Source organism: Triticum urartu, chromosome 6 (assembly GCF_003073215.2).
Source record: "Triticum urartu cultivar G1812 chromosome 6, Tu2.1, whole genome shotgun sequence".
Classification (NCBI taxonomy): Eukaryota; Viridiplantae; Streptophyta; class Magnoliopsida; order Poales; family Poaceae; genus Triticum; species Triticum urartu.
The window spans coordinates 555,985,316-556,007,827 of NC_053027.1; positions in this window are offsets into that span (position 1 = coordinate 555,985,316).

Below are 22,512 nucleotides of genomic sequence, written 5' to 3' on the forward strand. Positions count from 1 at the left end.
CCTTTTGTTATACTCTTGCGAATTCTTTGATCATCTATTCGGCTTTTCTTCTCGAACGCCCAACAGAGCATCAGGGGCTACTGTCTATGCGGTAATATTATTTAAACATTGTTTACTTACCTCAAAGCCTGTTAATAGGCTAGTGCAAGCTTCAGTCAGTCCGCTCTTGGCGGACTGAACCTTCTGGACCATCGCACTCATAATAGTGTGGTGTCCCTCGTCGATGGAGGCGCCTTCGAGCACCTCCAACAGATTGTCCGGTGCCCCCGGTTGGACGGGGGTCACCGGTACGGTGGGCTTGTTCCTCTTGGAAGGAGGTCGCCCGCCGGACTCTGGAATCTTTGAGGGTTCCAGAGCGGCGTCCGGCCTTGGGTCGGACTTGGAGCCCTGGGGGGTTTCATCCCCTTTACTCCTAGAGTCCGGGAGGTTGCCTTGCGGCGCCTCCAGGACCACCTCCTCCCGGCTTGGAACCTGTTGGGACAACACTTCGGTGTCGTCCGTAGGGCGGGGGGATGAAGTCATCGGAAGCGAGTTCACATTCGACGGGTCCAGTGAGCCGCTCGACGATGCGTCGAGCCGGTCTTTGGGTAGGCTGCATAAACATATTCGACATAAGGGAAAGCTGTGCAAAAAACGAATACTATGAATTACTCCGGTATCCGGATACGTACGATCTCGCCAGGGGCTTGGCCTTGGGCTGCCACTCCTATCCGCCATCGCCGGCGTCGGGGGAGTAGTCCGGAGGATGGGTTTTTCCTCGCTTGGACCCTCCGGCCTCCTCAGAGAGGGTGGCCTTCCTTTTCTTCTCTCCTTCCGCTGGAGGGGGGAGAGGTCTCTTCTTCTTCCTCCTCGTCTTCACGGGAGGAATGCACCGCGGAGCCGCCGGATGATGAATCCGACACCTCCTGGCGCCGGGCACTCCTTTGAGTCCCCGCGGCCTTCTTGGCCTTCTTCTCTGGCACCACGTAGGGTGCTGGAACCAGCAGCTTCGCCAAGTGGGCGTCCGTCGGGCCTTTGGGCAAAGGAGCCGGACAGTCGATCTGCCTGGACGTCACCTCCCAATCCTGTCAAATATAAAGGAGCTTAGATCCCGCATAGAGTCAAACTATGAAAAACTAATGCCTTGTAAAAAGACAAAAATAGCTTACCGCCAGAGCGCGACGCTGAATACTGAATCCGCGATCCTCGGCGGCGGATGCGGGAGCCTCGGAGCCCTTGAAAAGCATCCTCCAGGCGTCTTCGTACGTCGTGTCGAAGAGCCTGTTAAGATTTTGATGCTGCACCGGGTCGAACTCCCAAAGGTTGAAGGCCCGTCGTTGACACGGGAGGATCAGGCGGATGAGCATAACCTGGACTACGTTGACAAGCTTGAGCTTCTTGTCCACCAGGGTTTGGATGCATGTTTGGAGTCCGGTCAGCTCTCCTTTTTTGCCCCAAGATAGGCCTGTCTCCTTCTAGGAGGTGAGCCGCGTAGGGGGGCCGGATCAGAACTCAAGGGGTGTGACCCATTCGGCGTCACGCGGCTCGGTGATGTAAAACCACCATGATTGCCACCCCTTCATGGTCTCCACGAAGGAGCCCTCGAGCCACAGAACGTTGGCCATCTTTCCAGCCATGGCGCCGCCGCACTCCGCCTGGCTGCCGCGCACCACCTTCGGCTTGACGTTGAAAGTCTTTAGCCATAGGCCGAAATGGGGGCGGATGCGGAGGAAGGCCTCGCACACGATGATAAACGCCGAGATGTTGAGGACAAAGTTCGGGGCCAGATCGTGGAAATCCAGGCCGTAGTAGAACATGAGCCCCCGGACAAATGGATGCAGAGGGAAGCCCATTCCGCGGAGGAAATGGGGGAGAAATACCAGCCTCTCATGGGGCCTAGGAGTGGGGATGAGCTGCCCCTTTTCGGGGAGCCGGTGCGCGATGTCGCTGGCCAGATATCCGGCCTTCCTTAGCTTTTTTATGTGTCCCTCCGTGACGGAGGAGACCATCCACTTGCCTCTCGCTCCGGGCATGACTGGAGAAGCTCGAGGTGGTAGTGCGGACTTGGGCGCTGGAGCTCGAGTGCGCAAGAATGGATAGGCAGAGGAGGAAGAAGGCGTGGGTGAAAAGGTGGATCCTTATCCCCTTATATGGGTGGACGTGATTATGTGTCCCCACCAGCCTGGTAAAACTTGCTTATCTCCAAGCGTCGTAATCAAAGGCGCGGTTGGGTTACCCACGCCCATATTGATGAGAATCCCGAAATGAGGGGACATGATCTCTGCTTCAACAAGACGTGCCAAGGAAACCGCCTCCCACAACGCGCTGAGGTGGGATAATTAAATGGATAAAGGCTTGGCCATGGCGTGTCGCACCACAGAATACGTCAGCAGATTAGATTTGTGTTAATATAATTATTATCTCTATGGCAATATGTGGAAACTTATTTTGCAAAGCCGGACACTATCTTTGTGTTCAAGATCTTCTATGAAGTACTTGGAGGAGGAACCTGCCTTGCAATGTCGAAGACAATTTGCGCGCCGGACCCGTCGTCATTGAAGCCTGGTTCAGGGGCTACTGAGGAAGTCCTGGATTAGGGGGTGTTCGGATAGCCGAACTATACCTTCAGCCGGACTCCTCGACTATGAAGATACAAGATTGAAGATTCCGTCCCGTGTCCGGAAGGGACTTTCCTTGTTGTGGAAGTCTAACTTGACGATATGGATGTTCAGATCTCCTACCATTGTAACCGACTTTATGTAACCCTAACCCTCTCTGGTGTCTATATAAACCGGAGGGTTTTAGTCCGTAGGACAATATAGACATCAACAATCATACCATAGGCTAGCTTCTAGGGTTTAGCCTCTCTGATCTCGTGGTAGATCAACTCTTGTAATACCCATATCATCAATATTAATCAAAGCAGGACGTAGGGTTTTACCTCCATCGAGAGGGCCCGAACCTGGGTAAAACTTCGTGTCCCTTGCCTCCTGTTACCATCCGGCCTAGACGCACAGTTCGGGACCCCCTACCCGAGATCCGCCGGTTTTGACACCGACAATGGGGAAGAGGACGATGATGGTTACCCCCACGTCAATTACACTCTGATGATTTTCGCCGATGTTGAGAGTAAGAGTCGACTGAAAGTCATCAACAGAGAAGTAAACATGGTCGCCCCGATGACACCCGGTTATTTGAAGTGGTCTCAGACTGCCATTACGTTCGACCAGTCTGATCACCCAGTGCACATAGCCACCCCTGGGAGGCAAGCGTTGGTGGTCGACCCAGTAGTCGAAGGCACCCGATTGACTAAGGTTCTGATGGATGGTGGCAGTGGCCTGAATGTACTATATGCAGAGACGTTGAAAGGAATGGGCATTCCGATGTCCAGACTCAGTGAAAGCAATATGAGTTTCCATGGAGTCATTCCTGGCAAGAAGGCTGCATCACTCGGCCAGATCGCTCTCGATGTAGTGTTCGGTGATTCCAAGAATTACCGCAAAGAAAAGTTGACATTTGAAGTTGTGAATTTCCAGAGTGCTTATCATGCTATTCTGGGCAGGCCAGCTTATGCACGTTTTATGGCTCGACCATGTTACGTGTACCTCAAATTGAAGATGCCTGGTCCCAAAGGGGTGATCACTATCACTGGCAATCGAAAGAAGGCAGAAGAGTGCTTCCAGAAGGGCTCAAAGATCGCCGATGCACAGATGGCAGTAGTGGAATTGCAGGAATATCAAAAAAATGTAGATTCGAGTGATTTGTTGCGACCTAAGAAGCCTGCCACGGATTTAGCATTCCAGTCATCTGGTGAAACAAAGTCGATTCACATTCACCCGACGGATCCCAATGCTGCTCCGACTCACATTTCAACAACACTCGACTCCAAATAGGAAGAAGCGCTCATCCAGTTCTCCATGAGAACTGGGACATCTTTGCATGGAAACCTTCTGACATGCCAGGTGTTCCTAGGGGACTGGCTGAGCATCGCTTGCGAGTCGACCCAAAAGTAAAACCAGTCAAAGAACATCTTCGACGGTCCGCCGTACAGAAGAGGAAGGCAATCGGTGAAGAAGTGGCTCGACTTCTAGCAGCTGATTTTATCCGAGAAATTTACCACTCCGAGTGGTTAGCTAATGTTGTCATGGTCCCAAAGAAGGATGACTCACTTCGCATGTGCATTGACTTCAAACATATCAACCGGGCCTGCCCGAAAGATCACTTTCCTCTCCCTCGCATCGACCAAATAGTCGACTCGACCGCGTGGTGTGAGCGTTTGTCCTTTTTGGATGCTTATTCCGGGTATCATCAGATCCATCTGTATGGACCCGATGAGATAAAAACAGCTTTCATCACCCCATTTGGGTGCTTCTGTTATGTCACTATGCCATTCAAATTGAAGAACGCCGGAGCCACATTCATGCGGATGATTTAGAAGTGTTTACTCACTCGGATCAGTCGGAATGTGGAAGCATACATGGATGACATTGTGGTCAAGTCATGTAAAGGTTCCGACCTACTGCCTGACCTTGCTGAAACCTTTGCCAACCTCAGAAGGTATGATATCAAGCTTAATCCATCAAAATGCATGTTTGGAGTTCCAGGCGGAAAATTACTCGGTTTTCTCGTTTCCGAACGAGGGATCGACGCTAACCCAGAGAAAGTAGGTGCCATAATCCGGACGAAACGCCCTGTGCGTGTGCATGATGTCCAGAAGCTTACCGGTTGTTTGGCCGCCCTAAGTCGATTCATTTCTCGCCTCGGTGAAAAGGCGTTGCCTCTTAACCGACTGATGAAGAAGTCAGATAAGTTCGAGTGGACTCCTGAAGCTGATGCAACATTTGCAGAGCTTAAAGCCCTGCTTTCCACCCAGCCAGTGCTTGCTGCTCCAATCAGCAAAGAGCCTTTACTGCTTTACATTGCAGCCACTAGACAAGTCATCAGTACAGTACTTACAGTCGAGTGGGAAGAAGAAGGAAAAGCCTACAAGGTTCAGCGCCCAGTATACTATGTCTCTGAAGTTTTGACTCCATCAAAGCAAAGATATCCACATTATCAGAAGCTTGTTTATGGGATTTATATGACCACGAATAAGATTGCACATTACTTCTCTAACCACTCCATTACAGTCGTCAGCGACGCTCCATTGTCAGAGATTCTGAACAACAGAGATGCAACTGGTCGAGTGGCAAAGTGGGCGATTGAACTCCTTCCCTTAGATATCAAGTTTGAGGCAAAGAAAGCTATCAAGTCCCAAGCAGTAGCAGGTTTCCTAGCCGAGTGGATCGAACAACAACTGCCGACTCAAGTTCACTCGGAGCACTAGACCATGTTCTTTGACGGTTCCAAGATGTTGAATGGTTCCGGTGTTGGGGTGGTACTAGTGTCCCCCCGAGGAGACAAGCTCAGATATGTCCTTCAGATTCACTTTGATTCCTCCAATAACGAAGCATAATATGAAGCACTCTTGTATGGGTTGCGTATGGCCATCTCACTCGGCGTCCGTCACCTCATAGTCTATGGCGACTCAGATTTGGTAGTCAATCAAGTGATGAAGGAGTGGGACGTCAGAAGCCCAGCCATGACTGGTTACTGTAACGCGGTGAGGAGGTTGGAAAAGAAGTTTGACTGGTTACCCCAACTGAAAAATCAAGCAGCAGATGATTTAGCAAAGATAGGCTCCAAGAGAGAAGCTATTCCCAGCAATGTGTTCCTGGAGCATATTCATGCACCTTCAGTTCAAGAAGATCCCTTCGCTGGAGAGGCCCAGCAGCCTAGGAGTGTCACAGATCCGACTGAAGTCGAGGTCCCAGCCGTGGTCGACTTAATCATGGAGGCGTTGGTCATCACTCATGACTGGACAGTGCCATACATTGCATAAATCCTTAGGAAAGAGCTCCCAGAGGATGAAGAAGAGGCTCGACAGATCGTCTGTCGATCCAAGGCCTTTACTGTAATAAGAGGACAACTGTTCAGAGAAAGTGCAACTGGGGTCGGCCAGAAATGCATAATACCAGAAGAAGGCTGAGTGTTCCTCCACGACATGCATTCGGGGACCTGTGGTCACCATGCGTCCTCTCGAACCATTGTGGCTAAAGCATACCGAGCTGGATTTTATTGGCCACGAGCAAATGAAATGGCGAAAGATATAGTCGACAGATGTGAAGGCTGCCAGTTCTACTCCAATATGTCGCACAAACCTGCATCAGCCCTGAAGACCATCCCACTCGCCTGGCCCTTTGCTGTTTGGGGATTGGACATGGTTGGTCCACTGAGGACTGGTAGGAGCGGCTTCGCTCATGTGCTTGTAGCAGTCGACAAGTTTACCAAATGGATCGAAGCCAAGCCTATTAAGAATCTTGAAGCTAGTACTGTTGTCAGCTTCATCACAGAGTTGATTTTCAGATATGGGGTTCCGCACAGCATCATCACTGACAACGGATCGAACTTCGATTCTGATGAGTTCAGAACCTTCTGCGCCTCACAAGGCACACGAGTCGACTATGCTTTAGTCGCCCATCCCCAATCGAATGGACAAGAAGAAAGAGCAAATGGCCTGATTCTCAAAGGACTGAAACCCCGACTGATGCGAGATCTCCAGCACGCAGCGGGCGCCTGGGTTGATGAACTTACATCAGTTCTCTAGGGATTGAGGACAACTCCCAATCGGTCGACTGGCCGAACTCCATTCTTCTTGGTCTATGGGGCTGAAGCTATTCTACCAAGTGACTTGCTTCATAATGCACCACGAGTTGAGCTCTTCTCTGAAGATGAAGCAGAACAAGCTCGGCAAAACGCAGTCGACCTCCTAGAGGAGGAAAGAGAGATGGCCTTGATCCGGTCGACCATTTATCAGCAAGACTTGTGTCGATTCCACGCTAGACATGTGAGTGGTCGAGCCTTTCAAGAGGGTGACTTGGTTCTTCGAGTGGATCAACAGAAACCACACAAGCTCACCCCGGCTTGGGAAGGTCCCTTCATTGTCACCAGAGTGCTCCACAATGGAGCATACCACCTTTACAGTGTCGAGCATAAGAAAGACGAGCCACGGGCTTGGAATGCGGACATGCTCCACCCCTTTTATACTTAAGTACTGGTTCGAATAAAATGTAATAAGAAATACCTTTGTGATTTGTTTATCAAAGACAAGAGCTTTACAGTCCTCTCGAATGATTGTTGTTGCTTTTATTTATGTCTGAAAACCCCCAGTGGGTGACTTAGCTGCGAATCCGTTTCGCCTAAGTTTGAAAGAAAATCCTATCGAGTGGTGAGCAAGCCTCTCACTCGGGGGCTTAGCTGCGAATCCGTTTCGCCTAAGTTTTCAAAATCCTACCGAGTGGTGAGCTAGTCTCTCCCACTTGGGGGCTTAGCTGCAGTCCAGTACTCGCCTAAGTTTGTTAAATCCTACCGAGTGCTGAGCCAGCCTCCCACTCGGGGGCTTAGCTGCAGTCCAGTACTCGCCTAAGTTTGTAAAATCCTACCGAGTGGTGAACCAGCCTCCCACTCGGGGGCTTAGCTGCAGTCCAATACTCGCCTAAGTTTAAAAAATCCTACCGAGTGGTGAGCAACCCTCCCACTCGGGGGCTTAGCTGCAGTCCAGTACTCGCCTAAGTTCAAAAAAATCCTACCGAGTGGTGAGCAACCCTCCCACTCGGGGGCTTAGCTGCAGTCCAGTACTCGCCTAAGTTCAAAAAAGATCCTATCGAGTGGTGAGCAACCCTCCCACTCGGGGGCTTAGCTACAGTCCAGTACTCGCCTAAGTTTAAAAAAATATCCTACCGAGTGGTGAGCAATCCTCCCACCCGGAGGCTTAGCTGCAGTCCAGTACTCGCCTATGTTTAAAAAATCCTACCGAGTGGTGAGCAACCCTCTCAGTTGGGGGGGCTTAGCTACAGTCCAGTACTCTCCTAAGTTTAAAAAATCCTACCGAGTGGTGAGCAACCCTCCCACTCAGGGTCTTAGCTCCAGTACAGTGCTCGCCTAAGTTTAAAAAATCCTACCGAGTGGTGAGAAACCCTCCCACTCGGGGGCTTAGCTGCAGTCCAGTACTCGCCTAAGTTTAAAAAATCCAACCGAGTGGTGAGGAACCCTCCCACTCGGAGGCTTAGCTGCAGTCAAGTACTCGGCTAAGTTTAAAAAAATTCCTACCGAGTGGTGAGCAATCCTCTCACGTAGGGGCTTAGCTGCAGTCGAGTACTCGCCTAAGTTTGTAAATTCCAAGCTACGCCACAAGTACAACGTACGCTCCACCCCCATTCGCAAGGACGACGAAGTGCGGGTCGACCGCGGCCTTCTACTCCGAGCTACGCCACAAGTACAACGTACGCTCCTGTTGGGGAACGTTGCAGAAAACAAAAATTTTCCTACTCATTTCACCAAGATCCATCTAGGAGTTCATCTAGCAACGAGTCATCAGATGCATCTACATACCTTTGTAGATCGCGTGCGGAAGCGTTCAAAGAACGGTGATGATGTAGTCGAACACGACGTGATTCAAATCACCGATGACCAAGCGCCGAACGGACGGCACCTCCGCGTTCAACACACGTACGGGACAGGAGACGTCTCCTCCTTCTTGATCCAGCAAGGGGGAAGGAGAGGCTGATGAAGATCCAGCAGCACGACGGCGTGGTGATGGATGCAGGGCGTCACAGTAGCAGGGCTTCGCCTATACTACGAGAGAGAGACGTAACGGGGAGAGAGGGAGGTGCCAGGGGCTGGGGTATGAAGTCCCTCCTCTCCCCCACTATATATAGGGGTGCCAAGGGGGGGGGCGCCGGCCCTAGTAGATGGAATCTACTAAGGGGGGCGGCGGCCTAGGGTGGGGGGCTTGCCCCCCAAGCAAGGGGGCGCCCCCCTTTAGGGTTTCCCCTCAACCCTAGCCGCATGGGCCCTAGGGGGTGGCGCCCCAGCCCACTATGGGCTGGGTTCCCTCCCACTTCAGCCCATGGGGCCCTCCGGGATAGGTGGCCCCACCCGGTGGACCCCCGGGACCCTCCCGATGGTCCCGGTACAATACCGGCGACCCCGAAACTTGTCCCGATGGCCGAAACAGCACTTCCTATATATAATTCTTTACCTCCGGACCATTCCGGAACTCCTCGTGACGTCCGGGATCTCATCCGGGACTCCGAACAACATTCGGGTTACTGCATATACATATCTTCACAACCCTAGCATCACCGAACCTTAAGTGTGTAGACCCTACGGGTTCGGGAGACAAGCAGACATGACCGAGACGACTCTCCGGTCAATAACCAACAGCGGGATCTGGATACCCATGTTGGCTCCCACATGCTCCACGATGATCTCATCGGATGAACCACGATGTCGAGGATTCAATCAACCCCGTATGCAATTCCCTTTGTCAATCTATATGTTACTTGCCCGAGATTCGATCGTCGGTATCCCAATACCTCGTTCAATCTCGTTACCGGCAAGTCACTTTACTCGTACCGTAATGCATGATCCCGTGACCAGACACTTGGTCACTTTGAGCTCATTATGATGATGCATCACCGAGTGGGCCCAGTGATACCTCTCCGTCATACGGAGTGACAAATCCCAGTCTTGATCCATGTCAACCCAACAGACACTTTCGGAGATACCCGTAGTCTACCTTTATAGTCACCCAGTTACGTTGTGACGTTTGGTATACCCAAAGCACTCCTACGGTATCCGGGAGTTACACGATCTCATGGTCTAAGGAAAAGATACTTGACATTGGAAAACTCTAGCAAACGAACTATACGATCTTGTGCTATGTTTAGGATTGGGTCTTGTCCATCACATCATTCTCCTAATGATGTGATCTCGTTATCAATGACATTCAATGTCCATCGTTAGGAAACCATGACTATCTGTTGATCAACGAGCTAGTCAACTAGAGGCTTACTAGGGACATGTTGGTGTCTGTTATTCACACATGCATTACAATTTCCGGATAACACAATTATAGCATGAATAAAGACAATTATCATGAACAAGGAAATATAATAATAATGCTTTTATTATTTCCTCTAGGGCATATTTCCAACAGCTCCATCCCCATCCGCAAGGACGACGAGGTGCAGGTCGACCGCGGCCTTCTACTCCGAGCTACGCCACAAGTACAACGTACACCTCATCCCCATCCGCAAAGACGACGAGGTGTAGGTTGACCGCGGCCTTCTTCTCCGAGCTATGCCACAAATACAACATGCGCCCCATCCCTGCCCACAGGGACGATGAGGCACAAGTCGATTGAACTCTCCACTTCAGGGCTACATCCCAAAGAGCAAATTCCATGCGAAGGCAAATACAAAAATATTCAGAAATAAACCAAGTTCAGATAGATCCAAAAAATTCCAGGCGACGGATCAAAAGTATTCAAGCATCAAGCCCGAAGGAGTTTAATGGTTACAGCAACCACTAGGCATCCCGAGGCAAATTTAAGGCAAGTTTAAATCTCAAAGTGTGTTCATTCGGCAGCAGGAGGGCTGGCAGGTTCAACGAATTCGTCCAAGTCGATTCCATCTGCAATCCGAGTGGCGGCAGCTACGAAAGTCTCCATAAAGGACTGGAAATCGTGCCTTTTGGTGTTGGCGACCTTGCTCGCAGCCAGCTTGTCTTCGCGAGCTTCCTTGCAGTGGACTCTTACCAAGGACAACGCCATGTCAGCACTACACCGGGTAGAGGACTTCTTCCATTCTTTCACTCGACCTGGGACCTCGTTGAGGCGAGCCAGCAGAGACTCGAGGTCATTTTGAAGCGTCGCCCTTGGCCAGAGTGATGAGTCGATCCGTGAAACTACCACCTTCAGACGAGCGAGGTAACTTGTCACACTGGCGACACGAGATTCGAGTCGAAGCACATTCATGGCGGCCTCGTCGCTGACTGGAGAAGCGATAGGGTCCAAATCCGTCTTGATCCGTCCAGTTTCCTCGTCAAAGTTTTGGCAGAATTCTGCAGTCAAAGAGTTAGTGAGTCGACTGGACAGGATTAACTCGCAAGCATTAAAGCAGTCGGATTAAAAGGAGTACCTTCCAACATAAGATAGAGCTTCTTGGCAAGAGTTCTCAGATAAGCTTCCACGTCATTTCTCTTGCAAGTCGAGGATTCCAGCTTCTCATTCAGAGCCATCTTATCCTTCTTCAGACGAGTTACCTCTCGGTTGGATTTAGTGAGAGAGGACTTTAGCTTGCTTACTTCTTCTTCCAGCACTCCGACTGAAGCCAGCTTCTGGTCTACAAGGGCAGTCTTATCTTGAGCCTCCTTCTGCGTAGCTGCAAGATCCAAGTCCTTCTTTTCCAGAGCCAACCTCATTTTCTCTGCAAAATAAGCAATCGGATCAAGCAAGAGATTGAAGAAATGTTTTAAAAGGACGATCGATGTGAACAGTCGACAGGCAGTTACCTTCCATACCAGCAGCTTCATCTTGAGCTTTCTTCAACTTTTGTTGGGCCAGCTCCAAGTCAAGGTTAAGTTGCCTCTGCTTCTCCTCAAATTCGGCGAACATAGAAATGAGAGTACAAGATTTCTGTAGAAGGCAAAAGACATGTCAATCGACAAGATCAAAGATTATTTACTTCCAAGTGAATAAAACTTAAAAGTTTGCTCAGACCCCAGCCGACTGCCCGCAATCGACCGCGGTCTCGGAGACTACACCCAGCGGGTGCACTTGGCGTGCCCCCACTGATTCAGGCCCCACTCGACCGGTCCGCCCGGGTCGAGTAAAAAAAGAACTATTCAGACCCCGGCCGACTGCCAGCAGTCGACCGCTGTCTCGGGGAGTACACCTAGTGGGTGCACTTGACGTGCCCCCACTGGTTCAGATCCCATTCGACCGGTCTGCCCGGGTCGAGTGGAAGAGAAGAAAGTAAAAAGTACTCAAACCCCAGTCGACTGCCCGCAGTCGACTGCGGTCTCGGGGACTACACCCAGTGGGTGCACTTAGCGTGCCCCCACCGGTTCAGATCCCACTCGCCCAGGCCAAGTGGAAGAGCGCAAATACCAAAGACAACAAAACACTCAGTGTGTGTACATATTCGACGCAAACAATAAGAGATTGTATGAAAGAAAATATTTCAGGTAGCATATCCTAATAGAACAAGGTCAGTCGAAAGCCTACTTACCTGGACATTGGCCCGGAGAGCTGCGCTGGCATCGTAAGCAGCCTGGCTGTTCTCGTGCACCATCTTCATCCGCTCCATCATCACGTTAGCCTGATGGATGGCCTCCACACTGGCTTTCCGGAACATGGTAGTTGGTGAAGAAGGGGGCAGACGACGCAGATGCGGCAGCTTGGAGCTCCGAAGCGTGAGGTTGGACGACTGAAGAAAACACCGATACAATCAACGGTGCAGGGCGCTCACTCGACAATGGGACAGCAAAAGTTACAGAGGCCCCACCTGCGTCTTCAGATTGCTGGACCGCTGGTGTTGTCATTGGTCCCTGCTGAGACGTCTTGCCAGCTGCTACTTTTTTGTTCTTTCTGGGCCTAGGGGCCACATCTTCATCATCATCCGGAAGCTCGATGACGTTGGGTGGGGCTGCAAATAAACCAGTCGACCCCAAGTGAATCGCCAGAAAATTTAATCGACCAAATAATCAAGAACAAGATCATGAGGGTTTTACCTGGGTTGGAGGTAACCGCGTCTTCCATTTCCTCGTCTCGATATTGGCAGGAAAAAGTTCCAGATGTAGAAGCACTGCAAATGTCAACATTCAGTCGGTTATGTTCTGTTGCTCGAGTCGGCCAAAAGATCAGGCCAGATGATTACCCGAAGATGGTGGGAATGATCACTTTGATTCTGGGCAAAGCCTTCGGCGCTTTGGAGGATGTGGCCTTCGAAGGTTTCGGCGCTGGAGGTGGCGCAGTCTTGAGCTGTTTCGGCCCCTTCTCAGTCGGCACCAGAGAAGACGTCCGAGGGCGCTTTGAAGACTGCCCGGTCGGTGCGGCCACCAGATCAGGAGTGTTTGCCGAGTCGTGGACGTACTTAGATCTCATTTCTCTGCGAGGAGGCGAGTCGACCTCTTCCTCGTCACTCAGGTCGTCGCTCTCCTCGTCCTCCTCTACATCCGAGTGCCACTCGCCACTCTCGCCCCCGCTCGTCCCTTCCTCGATATTTTGCTCCTGCACTCCATTGGGCATCGAGTACATATCAATAAGAGCCTGAAAAGACAATGAACAAAAGAAATAAAGTCGACCGTTAACAAGATGTTACATAGTGAATCAAGAAGATACTCAACAAAGCAGAATCGTACATGTTCCGGCTGGCGCAAATGGTTGAATGGAACCACCCTCCTGGACCCCCGGGGATTATCCTTGTTGCCGGTAATACCTCTCAGCCACTTCTCCACTGTGCCCTCACTAACATCCTCCGGGTGGATCCGAGTGGAATCCTCGAGTCCCAAGTACATCCACATCGGATGGTCACGGGCTTGGAGTGGTTGGATGCGTTGGCTGAGGAAGACCTCCAGCAGGTCCATACCAGTCACTCCGTCGCGGACAAGTTGGACGACCTGCTCGACCAACACCTTCACCTGCGCCTTCTCTTACAGGATCACTCTCAAGGAGGAGGGCTTCTCCACTCGAGCCATGGAAAAGGGGGGAAGTCCAGTCGACTGACCCGGGGTTGGCTGGTCCTTGCAGTAAAACCAGGTTGACTGCCAGCCCTGGACCGAGTCAGGAAGGATCATAGCTGGGAAGGTGCTCTTGTTCCTCATTTGGATTCCAAGACCCCCGCACAACTGTATCACGTGCGTCCTCTCGTCACTCGGGTTGGCCTTCTTGACCGTCTGGGAGCGACATGTGAATATGTGCTTGAAGAGACCCCAGTGCGGTCGGTAGCCCAAGAAATTCTCGCACATGGACACGAAAGCAGCAAGATACAGGATGGTGTTTGGAGTAAAGTGGTGGAGTTGAGCCCCGAAGAAGTTCAAGAAACCACGAAAGAATGGGTGGGGAGGCAAAGAAAACCCGCGGTCGACATGAATGGCGAGGAGGACGCACTCACCCTCCTGTGGCTGCGGCTCGGTCTCGTTCCCCGAGAGTCGCACCGATTGGTGAGGGATCAGTCCCCCCTCAACTAGGTCGTCAATGTCATCTTGACTGATTGTCGAGCGGATCCAGTCGCCCTGGATCCAGCCAGGCGGCAGGCCGGACCTCGACGAGGATCCGCCCCGGCTGGTCTTCTTCTCTTTTGCCTTCGCCGTCGCCTTCTTTGCACGCTCCAACGCCACCGTCTTCTCCTTCCCCATGGCAGCAAATCGAGTCCGAGCGGGGCTACGACGCCGAGAGTGGAAGCAGGTGCAGCGGAGAAATCTGAGGAAGAAGAAGGAGAATGAGGGCGCACTGTTCAAAAGCCCGGTCCGGTGCCTTTTATAAGGACACTTCCGAGTGACTGACTTGTAGGCCCGGACGATCTTATTAAATCCCGCAACAGTCGTGCGCGTGATACGTGGCAAAATAGGTGGCGCGGGGATTGAGGCGACCTGCCTAATCCGTCCCGATTACCACGGCCTCCCCCGCCCGGCGCGCTTCCGAAAATTCGAATCCCGCGAAATCCGCGGACAGCTGAACAACTTGTCAGACGGAAGACATCCTCCACATCATCACTCAGAGCTCTTCAGCAAAAGTTCACTCGACAAAAACCAAGAATGGATCAAGGCGACTGAAAAACAAGTTGGTGTCGTCACCTCAGTTCATTGATCCAGAACAAGATATACTCATAGCACGAAAAATGAGTCGGAAGTGTTCTCAACTCCTTCCTCACTCAAACCCTGATCCATTCGGGGGCTAATGATGAAGATATGTACCTAGGGTAGGGTTATGGATCTGTCCAAGATACCCTCCCCAAGGACATCTCTAAAAGAACCAGAAGCATTCGAAGAAAAATCATCATCCACTCGACCATGAAGCTATGATCCACTCGACAGTCTTGAAGACACTCGGCCGTATGGACAATCACTCGACTACCAGAAGATCTAGAGTCAGTCCACTCTGCAACGGTCGGGAATTAAGTCATAGCTTTAATGATCATTATGTATCTTTATTGCAGGCGTTACTAGTAATGTCCCCATCTTTATGTACCTTAAATCCTTTGTAACTGAGGGCGGGAGGAGTCTGGCGAACTCTATATAAACCACCCCCCTCCTCAGGGACAAGGGTTCGCACCCCCTGTAAAACACACGCATATAATCCAGTCGACCGCCTCCGGGCTCCGAGACGTAGGGTTGTTACTTCCTCTGAGAAGGGCCTGAACTCGTAAAACTCGCATGTACAACTCCTCCATAGCTAGGATCTTGCCTCTACATCCCTACCCCCCATTCTACTGTCAGACTTAGAACCACGACAGCGATGCTTAAGTCCGTTCGGATCATGTTAGCTATTGCCGCATTTTATGATTATGAAATTTGGCAAATGGATGTAAAGACTGCATTCTTGAATGGATTTCTGGAAGAAGAGTTGTATATGATGCAACCTGAATGTTTTATCGATCCAAAGGGTGCTAACAAAGTGTGCAAGCTCCAGCGATCTATTTATGGACAAGTGCAAGCCTCTTGGAGTTGGAATAAACGTTTTGATAGTGTGATCAAAGCATATGGTTTTATACAGACTTTTGGAGAAGCCTGTATTTACAAGAAAGTGAGTGAGAGCTCTGTAGCATTTCTAATATTATATGTGGATGATATATTGTTGATTGGAAATGATATAGAATTTCTGGATAGCATAAAAGGATACTTGAATAAGAGTTTTTCAATGAAATACCTCGGTGAAGCTGCTTACATATTGGGCATCAAGATCTATAGTGATAGATCAAGACGCTTAATTGGACTTTCACAAAGCACATACCTTGACAAAGTTTTGAAGAAGTTCAAAATGGATCAGGCAAAGAAAGGGTTCTTACCTGTGTTACAAGGTGTGAAGTTGAGTAAGACTCAATACCCAACCACTTCAGAAAATAGAGAGAAAATGAAAGATGTTCCCTATGCTTCAGCCATAGGCTCTATCATGTATGCAATGCTGTGTACCAGTCCTGATGTGTGCCTTGCTATTAGTTTAGCAGGGAGGTACCAAAGTAATCCAGGAGTGGATCACTACACGCAGTCAAGAACATCCTGAAATACCTGAAAAGGACTAAGGATATGTTTCTCGTTTATGGAGGTGACAAAGAGCTCGTCGTAAATGGTTACGTCGATGTAAGCTTTGACACTGACCCGGACGATTCTAAATCGCAAACCAGATACGTGTTTATATTGAACGGTGGAGCTGTCAGTTGGACCAGTTCTAAACAAAGCGTCGTGGCGGGATCTACGTGTGAAGCGGAATACATAACTGCTTCGGAAGCAGCAAATGAATGATTCTAGATGAAGGAGTTCATATCCGATCTAGGTGTCATACCTAGTGCATCGGGTCCAATGAAATCTTTTGTGACAATACTGGTGCAATTGCCTTGGCAAAGGAATCTAGATTTCACAAGAGAACCAAGCACATCAAGAGACGCTTCAACTCCATTCGGGATCAAGTCCAGGTGGGAGACATAGAGATTTGCAAGATACATACAGATCTGAATGTTGCAGACCCGTTGACTAAGCCTCTTCCACGAGCAAAACATGATCAGCACCAAGACTCCATGGGTGTTAGAATCATTACTGTGTAATCTAGATTATTGACTGTAGTGCAAGTGGGAGACTGAAGGAAATATGCCCTAGAGGCAATAATAAAGTCATTATCTATTTCCTTATATCATGATAAATGTTTGTTATTCATGCTAGAATTGTATTAACCAGAAACTAAGTACATGTGTGAATACATAGACAAACAGAGTGTCACTAGTATGCCTCTACTTGACTAGCTCGTTGATCAAAGATGGTTATGTTTCCTAACCATAGACATGAGTTGTCATTTGATAAACGGGATCACATCATTAGGAGAATGATGTGATTGACTTGACCCATTCCGTTAGCTTAGCACTTGATCGTTTAGTTTACTGCTATTGCTTTCTTCATGACTTATACATGTTCCTATGACTATGAGATTATGCAACTCCCGAATACCGGAGGAACACTTTGTGTGCTACCAAACGTCACAACATAACTGGGTGATTATAAAGGTGCTCTACAGGTGTCTCCGATGGTACTTGTTGAGTTGGCATAGATCGAGATTAGGATTTTTCACTCCGATTGTCGGAGAGGTATCTCTGGGCCCTCTCGGTAATGCACATCACTATAAGCCTTGCAAGCAATGTAACTAATGAGTTAGTTGCGGGATGATGCATTACGGAATGAGTAAAGAGACTTGCCGGTAACAAGATTAAACTAGGTATTGAGATACCGACGGTCGAATCTCGGGCAAGTAACATACCGATGACAAAGGGAACAACGTATGTTGTTATGCGGTTCGACCGATAAAGATCTTCGTAGACTATGTAGGAGCCAATATGGGCATCCAGGTTCCGCTATTGGTTATTGACCAGAGAAGTGTCTCGGTCATGTCTACATAGTTCTCAAACCCGTAGGGTCCGCACGCTTAACGTTCGTTGACAATATAGTATTTATGAGTTATGTATGTTGGTAACCGAATGTTGTTCGGAGTTTCAGATAAGATCATGGACATGACGAGGAACTCCGGAATGGTCCGGAGATAAAGTTTGATATATGGAATAATAGTGTTTGGTCACCGGAAGGGGTTCCGGATGTTTCCCGAAATGTTTGGGTACGAGAACACTTTATTTGGGCCAAAGGGGAAAGCCCACAAGGTTTTTGAAAAGCGCAAAAGGAAATTTTGCGGAGTCCAGGGGCCAGAAGCCATGGTCCCTGGCGTCTGGGTCCACACGCCGGGAACCCTGGCGTCTGGCCCTGGAGTCCGAGAAGGACTCTTGCCTTTCGGATGAAACCAACTTTGTGGAGGCTTTTACTCCAATCTTCGACCCCAAGGCTCAACATATAAATAGAGGGGTAGGGCTAGCACCCAAGACACATCAAGAAACACCAAGCCGTGTGCCGGCTACCCCGTCCCCTCTAGTTTATCCTCTGTAATAGTTTTCGTAGTGCTTAGGCGAAGCCCTGCGGAGATTGTTCTTCACCAACACCGTCACCACGCTGTCGTGCTGCCGGAACTCATCTACTACTTCGCCCCTCTTGCTGGATCAAGAAGGCGAGGACGTCATCGAGCTGAACGTGTGCTGAACGCGGAGGTGCCGTACGTTCGGTACTTGATCGGGACAGATCGTGAAGGTGTATGACTACATCAACCGCGTTGATAAACGCTTCCGCTTTCGTTCTACGAAGGTACGTAGACATACTCTCCCCTCTCGTTGCTATGCGTCACCATGATCTTGCGTGTGTGTAGGAATTTTTTTAAAATTACTACGTTCCCAACAAAAACCTTCTAGTATGATCATGGCTTCTCAATGGCATCATAAAACTATTAAAGTACACATTTATGGAAATTTACGGTCAATCTAGACATCTCTTCGAAAGCACACAATATAATTGAAGTTGTTAGCACTCATATCATCATCTTGCAATAAGAATATTATGTCACTGCATATTGTAACATATTAACCCCATGATGAAGAATTCCACCCATGACCCTCTTAACTATCCCATTTTTCTTAGCCATGTTCATTATAATAGCTGGGCATTAGCAGCTAAGTCAAAAAGAAGAGGCGAAATAACACCCCCCTTCATCGGGCCTTGATGGGTTTTGAAAAAAGGCCCAATTCATCATTAACTATGATCCCAAATCACTACCTCTCATAGTATACATAATCCGGTCACAACATTTACTAGGGACGCCTTTCATTTTTAGCATTTTGTGTACAAAAGGCCACTTCATTTTTTTTCATAGGGACATTTACATTTCTCCCTAACTCCAATCCACTACTGATATTTGCTCCTAATTTTTGTTGTGCTCAAATTTGGCCCCTAAAAATCATTTTAGGTCACTTGAATGCCCTTCTATATGGTAAAGTAGTTTGACCATTACTTTGAAAATTCATAAAAAATTCAGTGAATTCAAAAAAAATGCAAACAAGTTACCAAAATGCAAACTTAAAACCAATATGTTTTGTAAGCAGTGTGTATTTGACGTAATTGATGTACAAATAACACAGACTCCTGAAGCGATTGGTTGGAGCCGGCCTGAATTTGTTCAGCTGGACAACTTTCTTTTGAGGAACTGGCAGCTCTGTGCCTATATATTAAGAGGGAGTAAATGAAAACAAGAGCTGGACAACTTGCCCCCCGATAATTGATTCTTAGAAGAAAAGGGGCACGTAAAGTACACATGAGCCTAGCTAGAGAAAGATCACCAAACCGGGTTGATGCTCGTATTTACCTGCACCGCATATACAGTATAGTATTTGCTCTGTTTTTTAGTTCTTGTCGTGGTTTTAGGTCAATGAAGAAAGTACAGAAGAGAGACACACGGATATAAATGGAACTGGGCGGACTGGCTGCAGGAAGTGTATGATGCGTATGCTCCAACAGCCACATTCATGCATGTACACCAGGCGTGTACCGTGTACGTACCATGATATGCACTGATCACTGGCTGATGGTCGGTACACGTACGTAGGATATATACGCGCGTGCCACCCTTTATTCCGTCGCGCTGATCGTACATACTGTGCTTGAATAGGGTGGCTGCATGTGCCCTAATCGACGTACGTACACAGACTGTTGCTGCTCCATATCCATCTCTCTCTCAAGTCTCTGAAATCTCTCTCTCCTTTTTTGTCTCTCTCTCTCCTGGAGAGAATCTGATCGTGTCTGCACGTACACATGAATACATATCGATCGTATCTGCCGTCGTCATATCGTTATCTGCTTCATTGCATAGGGCCGACTAGATGCTTTGCTGAAACGATGAAACTACCGGTGACATCGCAGTTCCTTAGCGCGGGCGTGCACGTACACACGTACGTATTTGCCACCTTTATCTCATCGTTAGGTCCACTAGATTTCTACCTTTCTCTCGTGGCAGAAGAAAAGAACGACAGTAGTACTACACAGTGTGGGACACATGAGATTAAGATCAAATTGTATTTCTCCTTTTATAAGAGATTATAATGATAATACTGTAAGACTAGCTGGATATGTGGATAGATGCGCGTACCTTGCTTTAAGTTAATCACACGTACTGTCCATAATTAATCCCCCAGCTGTATGTATGCCCCATAGATATGTAGTTAGGAGTACTTGGTTGCGTAATCAAGTAACATACCAATTAATCCATCGCCCGGTAATCGTCTGTACGAACACATGACTTACTTGCAAGCAAAATTTAACAAGGCAGACACGTACGAACACATAAAGGCCGGGAGAGAGAAAGAGAGATGTGGACACCGGAGAGAGAGAGATGATGATGATGATGAGATGGATGAACAGGGCTAACTATATGTGGAGTGTATGATAATGGACTAATAATTAGCCCGGGCTGATGCTAAACGCGGCCGCGTCCACAGTGGCAGAGTTGCTGCGTACTAGCTTCGTCCTGGTTTTACTTGTCCTCTTAGTATTTTGTGCTAAATTTTAATCATATATTTAATTAATGAAATGTTAATGTATGTCACAAAAATAGCATCATTGGAAACTATATACAAATACGAATCTAATGATATAATTTTTTATGACATGCATTAACATTTTGTCAGTTAAATCTATAATCAAATTTTGAGAGAGAATATGAAAAGAATAAATAAACTACTAGGATGGAGGTAGTACATCACTGTGGGGCTCCGGACTAGCAAAGCGGCACTACCGGACTCGCGGGCTATGCCTACGGCCACGGGCCGTCGGCATAGGCCCCCAGGCCGTCGGCATAGATATATGCCTACGGCTGCCGTCGGCATATCCCCGTCGGCGTAGATGTCGTCAGCGTAGTCTTGTCAGACCGTCGGCATAGTATAGCCGTCGGCATAGGGTCCTATGCCAACGGCCTGCCGTCAGCCGTCGGCATAGTATAGCCGTCGGTAGTGTTTTTCGTCTGACGGCAACGGACGGCGCCGTCAAAAGCGCTGACGAATCACGCAATGCCACGTCGCAAGGCTATGCCTACGGCAAAGCCGTCGGCATAGATTAATCTATGCCGACGGCTTTGCCGTCGGCATATCTCTGCCACGTGGCATCTCCTGGTTTCTCCTGGCAGCAGGGCTATGCCTACGGCAAAGTCGTCGGCATAGATTTTCATATATGCCTACGGCTTTGTTGTAGGCATAGATGTGCCACGTGGCAAGCCCTGGTAACTCCTGGGCGTATATATGCCGACGGCTTTGCCGTAGGCATAGTTTTTTTTATTATTTCCCCTGTTTTCTCTTTTCCAATTCATTTGACAGCATTTCAAAATAGAACAATATAAAATTATGCATAAATATGACAATTCATCATGTAAACATACTCAAGTTCATCTAAACATACTCAAGTTCACCATCATCATCTAAACATACTCAAGTTCATCACATCATCTAAAGATCATCACCGACGGAAGTTCATGAACATAAAAATAGTGCAAGACATGAAACATGATAAAAGTAGGAATATGAAAGGCATGGCACGATGGCCACATGCACAGAATCATCAAGCAAGAGCACCTCCGCCAAAACCACCACCTCCGCCATAACCACCACCACCTTCGCCAAAACTACCACCACCACCTCCGCCAAAACCGCCATCGCGACCACCACCACTCTGCCAGATCGGAGTGACTGGGGTCGACGGAGCAGGAGTCGAGCCACGGTCCCCTACATGTTTCAGAAAAGATTCTAACGGTAAATATGATATGATAGTGTTTCATGAACGAGAACTAGTTTGCTAGTAGTTAGGCAAATGTACTAACCGGACCATCACTGCCTAGTGCCACCCATTCATCGAACGTGGGCACGTGTGGGGGTTCTCCCGCAGGTGGTGGTGGGGGTCCCATTTGTGGTGGATCCGTGCGGTTAGTCCAAGACGCCAACATAGCCTGAATGTTAGTTAAACAAGCAAACTAGAAGATCAGAAGGAATGAAAGTGCAAAAATTTAGCTTGGTTTTAAGAGGGCAAAACTAACCATCATCATCTGATGGTTGTAATCATCGTTTGCCTTCACTCGTTTCAAGTACTCCCGCACCTCGAGATTCCTATGCTCGACAAACTCCTTATATGCCTACATAATTTAGGTTGTTTCTAAGTGAGCAATGCTGAAAATAAACTGAGAATGCAAGATAGAAAAAGATAAAGAGGAAGTACTTACAGCATGCTGGCGGGCTAAGGGAGTCTGTGCACGCCCCGTACTCTCTAACTGGCTCTGGTTGGTAGCCCGAAGCTGTGTGTACGAGATCGAAGGAGTGATCAAGCCATCGAAACACGGATACCAACCATTCTTCTTCCCCTGGATGGCCACCACCGTCGTGTCGTCGATCTGAGACTGGGCAACCTCAGCAACAGGAACATCCGGATGCAACTCCTGATAGTGATGAATGTAAGACCCCAGGTGCTCCTCGGTCTTGCCGTAGTACTGGCTCTCGCCCTCCTTGCGATGACTCCGCTCGCGGGCCAGCTTCCACG